We start from the raw sequence: 6,000 nt of genomic DNA on the forward strand, positions 1-6,000 counted from the left end.
TCAAACCGAGGCAAGCAAGACAATCAACAGTAGATGGGCTAGACTCCACGACCTTAGTATTCTCCAAAGACTTGATCAAAGAGTTTTTCTCCTCTAGCTCCGACCTAAGCGTGGGACACAACTTGCAAGCACCAAGCAGAACAGGCCTAGACTTCAACTCCTCTAGCTCACAAATAGTAGAAGCATACTTTGATTGCAGTAAAGTTAGATCAGATTTGAAGACATCACACTCATCACATTCTTGAACATCAGAAACAACAGGAGTGTCCTTAGCCAATTCTAGCTCAAGTGTAGCCCTAGCAAGCTGGTGAGAAACGTCAGCAAGTGAGATCTTGGCAACATCCAAGTTCGCTACGTTCTCAGCATGTTTAGCACGGAGAGCAATCAAATCATTCATGTGAGATGTGCAGCTTGCGCACTCATCCTCACCATTCTTCTCTCTAGCACAAGCCAGCTCAGCCCTATGCCGGTTACGCCTTTTCCCGCTTCTTGGCCTTGTAGTGGAACCGCTTCTTGAGGGACTCCTTGTCGAAGCGCTTCCCCTTGTCCCAGTCACAGCTGTGGTGCTTGTGGTGTTGACGCTCACCACCGTGCTTGTGAGAGCCTCCCTCATCGTGGTGGCGGTAGTAGTCGAAGTTGTTGTTCTGTCCACTGGACTTCTTGGGGTAGTCGGCGACGTAGTGGTTCGGATCGCCGCAGTGATAGCACCTGGGGTTCTTCCGCCTCTGCCGGTTGTGGAAGACTCGCTGAAACTTGTTGATGAGAAGGCACAAGTCGTCATCATTCAGCATATCCAACTGCTCATCTATAACAGAAGGCAAAGAGGCAAGATAAAAGCCAAGAGTGGGGTTAGCGTTAGCACTCGATCCACCTGGGCCAGTCACAAGAGCGGTGCTTTTGAAAAGAGGGGCACCATTGAGCTTGGCTCTTGTCTGGTTATCCACCTCGGTGGCCTTGAGCTTGCTGAAGAGATCATTCACGGTCAGAGTCTCATAGCCTGCAGACTCAATGATCGTGTTCACCTTGAGATCCCACACGGACCGGTCAAGTGCGTAGAGCAACTTGAGGGCCTTCTCATGATCCGTGTAGTCAAGAGCACTAGCAGTTTTGTTAGCACTGACTTTGTTCATGATCGATTGAAAACGACCGAACATGGCGTCAATGCTCTCACCCTGCTCCTGTGTGAAGTTCTCATAGTCACGCCAGTGAGTCTCGTACAGCCTGGCCTTAACCTGAGGGGTGCCTTCGTGGTAGTTCTCTAGGCATGTCCATATCTTGTGGGCTTCCTGAAAATCCTGGATGCGAGAGAACTCCGCACGAGAAACGCTGGCAAACAAGGCATTGACCGTCTTGGAGTTGGCTTCGTGCTCGGCCACTTGAAGAGGTGTGACCCGAGCCGCTTGCACCACGTAAGCCTGGTTCTTGGTGGTATCCCAAACCTCGGCTCCCATGCTCTGCAAGAAAGCCCGCATGCGAACCTTCTAGTAAGCATAGTCCTCGCCGGAAAACATAGGGATCTTACCAAGACTTGCCATGGTCGCCAAGTGGTTTTCGAACCGGTTAGGGTAATGAAAACCTTAACCAAGCTCTGATACCAATTGAGGGACCGAAAACGCGACCAGAGGGGGGGTGAATGGGAGCCGGTTTAAAACTTTCACGGAGGAAAGTACGACCTATGATCCCGACCTCACACCCAAGCCCTCTCTTCTAGAGTATGTCAAGTGTAGCTATGAGAGAGCTAAACACTTAGCCAAACCCAAGGAAGAAGCCTCGAAGAGACGCGGAAGAAAATGAATGAGAGAGGGGCAAAACAGTGCACGGTATGCACTCACCGGTTGAACCAGTGCCTTGAGCAAGGCACTCACCGGTTCAATCGGTAAGGAGAGCCGGCAGCAAGCAGAGAGCAGCTCCTCGCGTAGGCAGGCGCAGTGGCACTGGTTGAACTGGTGGTACTGACCCTGATGCACTGGTGAAGGGAATTTCTTCTCACCGTATCAACCGGTGAGGAAAGAGGATAAGGAAGCGGTGCAATCACACAGACCCTCGCTGACACCTGCCAGAAACCAAGCGCTGGTTGATCCGGTGCTAATACACCGGTGCAAAGGGACAACGCACTGGTGCAACACACCAGAGAGCAACCCGAGGCCTCAACCCCCGACGCCTTCAACACCGGTTAATCCGGTGCCATTGCACTGGTTCAAACGGTGAGAAGGAAAATCTAGGTTTTCAGCCCGCGCGAAAACTGCTCGAAACCCTGATCCAAAATCCATCGATTTGGTGATCAAACGGACTTCAAATCCAACCAAAATTTATGACAACTTTAGTCCATACTCCACGAAATATATAGAGCGTACGTAGCAGGCTGAAAACATACATGGCGCGTCGTGGGTGTTAATATAATTACATATCTAAGAAATTTATTTTCATATCATGGGGTGCAGTGGTTCATTTAATTTGCAGAAACTTAATTTTGTACGTTTCTGCCTATACAACAGGGAGAAAAATGCATGCTACACAATCCATCCACCATTCAACAACCTTTGAACCTAGCCTCATAGATGTTACATAATCCTCATGGAGATTGGAGAGTGAATCTAAGGTTGCACAACAGATATTTACTTATATTTTTTAAAGTCATTTATTCTTAATATTTTTCAGAGGCAATAATATTTCTTTTCCAGATGGCCAGCTGACCCCCAAAATTTACCAATGTCAGCCTCAGGACCGCTCTAGTTATTACTTGTTTCCAGAATACTCGATAAAGAATTAAAGATAGAAACAGATATGTACGTAGATGTTAGCAAATATACCTGGCTCAACATTTGAGTTTCCATTTTATTCAGGTCTTCTACAATCTCCTTTATCTTCGGCCTCTCCTTTCTTTCTGGATTCATGCATTGCATTGCAATTTTTGTACATGTCTCCACTTGATATAAAAGTGCAGTCCTAACCCTCTCCATCCAATATCTACTTACCTGCAAAGTCGATATGCAAAGGCTTAGCAAACATTAATAATTATTTGCATGATTAAAACACCTGATCTGTAATCATTAAACTCATAGGTTTGCTATGATGGCAAATAATTTGTTGATACTTTTTCAATATATTTTGCGATCCCCAGGTTGTGAAAATGATGAAAACCATGAGATCCATTTATTGAATCTATGGTTGTAACCCTAATGAAAGAAAAAGTAGCAAATGATGGCCAAGCTTTGTGCTGTTGTACATCCAAAATCAAAGGGGAGTAAAGGATATCAGCAGAGGTGTCTGGTTATTCAGGGTGAATTTTGCACCCTGAATAAATAGGTTCAGCGTGTTTGTATATTATTTTTAATCCGAAAAGTGAGTATATTTCCAATTCATCAGTCTACTGGTCCTGATTAGAAGAGATGCACTCTTTTTTTTTTGCCTTATTCGTTCTGGTCAAACTTACAGCTGATGAAATAAACTAACATAACACCATGATTCTGATGATCAAATTTTGAGCAACTCTGCAGCATTTGTGGGACTAAAGATGCTTGCATCACTGTGTGTAAACGCAAAACTTTGGCACAATGCGACAAATATAATGGTAGGATAAGTGATGCTTAATATCTTACTCTCAAAAAGCATTTCTCCTTAATTAGGACTTAATATTTGTCTTACAAAACATATCATTATAGCTTTTGGATAGCTGCTAGCAGTGTCATCAGTATTAACTCCATCCCTCTTATACTGTCGCCACATCTACTCCTAAAAAACCCATTCGGTTAGGCATAGCGTGGGTAAGGAATCTTTAGCTGGGGAAGGTTGCATTGTTCCCCCTAATCAGGCTGTCTCCAACAGCTCATGCAAACCATGACCCAAACCCAAAATGCATCGTGCACAGTGTTTTGCCTACCAAAAAACCACTCCAACGGAAGACGCAAACACAGTGCCCATTTTGCCTACCGTGCAAGACAGGACACTTATTTGCGTCCCTCTCTCTCCATGACGCATTCCGTGGTGGGCTGCTGCAGGTGGGACCGTGGCGGAGCGGCGAGGGGCGGCCATAGTGGCGGGTCCGCGGCGGAGCAGCGAGGACCGGGTCTGAGGCAGCGCGGCCAGGGCGGCGGGTCCGTGGTGGCACGGTGGGAAGCGGCCTGGGTGGCAGGTCCACGGCGACGCGGCGGGGAGCGGCCGGGGCGGCGGCACGGCGAGGAGCAGCCAAGGAGGAAGAGCGCGCGGCGGCACGGCCAGCCGGAGGGGAGGCACGTGGCGGCCAGACATGGGCGGCGGCAGGCGGATCGGGAATAGAGGCGGGGTGCCACGGCGGTGGTCCGCTGGACGGGGGAGGAGATTTGCGTTCTCTGATTTGCCATCCCCTGTTGGAGAATGGTAAATTTTGGGTGGGGATCCTTTCTCTGTGCATGACCCAAACCAGAGAATAGGTGTTCTATTTGGGTTCTCATTGTTGGAGACAGTCTAATTACCTTGGCAAACAAAATGGAATCACTTCAACAATTAGGTGTTGATAAATTTCCGACAGCATTAATCTATCTTAAACTACGTAGAGTGATATGTTTTTTTTGGAGGGAACGAGTGCTTTACTGTATGCAAAGGCAAAATCATGGCACGGTTTTAGAACAAATGTCAAGGTGGCATAAATGATGCTTACATTTTCTACATTTGGCTTTTCTCTCGATCCAGTGATAATCTCAGTGATAATAACACCAAGACTGTATATGTCATACTCGTATGATTCCACACCATCACTTCTGAATTCTGGAGCGATGTACCATCTGCATAAAAGTACGATGCATAGTTATAAGATTTTTTGCACATCGGAGGGAAGGAAGTTCCGTAAAGGTCAGATAAAACAATAAAAGTAAATTGCACCCCACATCTCCAAACTTGTTCCGAAGTTTTACCTAGATCTCTAAACTCTCAAATCATCCATCTAGGTCTCTAAACCGTGTTAAGTGACCCATCCGAGGTCCCAAACGTGCCACACAAGCAACCAAAGCTGATGTGGCATGCCATGTGGTGCCATGCTAGCAAACATTTGAAAAACCCCCTGCATGGTCTTATCTTCTCCTATTTGCTCCTTTCTCCCTCAGTCTCCTATCTCTCTCTCCTAGCTCGGGCCGAGCCGAGCTCCCTCCGCTGCCCATGCCGCACAGGCCGCTACTGCACAGATCGTGCTGGCCGCCACCGCGCCGATCGTCGAAGACGCCATCGCATTGAGCCTGCGGCCGCCGCGTCGTGCCTGCGGCCGCCATGCCGACCATCCTGGATGCTGCCGTGCCCGCGACCGCTGTGTCGGCCATCTAGGGTGCCGCCACGCCGTGCCTACAGTTGCCACGCCGGTCGTCCAGGGCACTGCCGTACCATGCTCGCGGCCGCCTCGCTGGTGGTTCTGGATGCCGCCGTGCCCATGGCTACTGCGCCAGCCGTGCATGGCGCCGCCGCGCCGTGCCCACGGCTCCGTCAGCTCCACTGTGGAACCCGTGAGGGAGATCTGGCGAGGAAAGGCACAGATCAGAGGAGAGGGAAAGGGAGATGAGGTTGAGGGTGACAGCGAGGCGCTCGATGCCGGGTCCGGGGCTGGAGAGGGCGACCTTCTTGTGTGCCAGCACGAACGGTGCATCCCCTATGGCAGCGGTGGCAGTGGCGGTGAGCGAGCCAAGGATGACGAGGAGGAGAGATCGCTGCGACACCGCCATGAGAATGGCGCATCCCCTACAACGGTGCCTTGGACAGCCGGCGTGGTGGCCACGGGCACGGCGGCATCCAGGACGGCCAGCGCGGTGGTGCGGTGACAACGCGGCGGTGATCTGGATGCCCGGCGTGGCGGCCGCGGGCCCAGCGCGGCGGTGCCCACGACAACAGGTGCGGCGACGGCCAGCACGACCTGCGCAGCGGCGGCTTGTGCGGCATAGGCGGCAAAGGGAGCTCGGCTCAGCCCAAGCTTGGATACAGAGATTGGAGATTGAGGGAGAAAGGAGCAAATCTGAGAAGATAAGACTATACGGGGAGGGG

This window comes from Panicum virgatum, chromosome 8K (assembly GCF_016808335.1).
Source record: "Panicum virgatum strain AP13 chromosome 8K, P.virgatum_v5, whole genome shotgun sequence".
NCBI lineage: Eukaryota > Viridiplantae > Streptophyta > Magnoliopsida > Poales > Poaceae > Panicum > Panicum virgatum.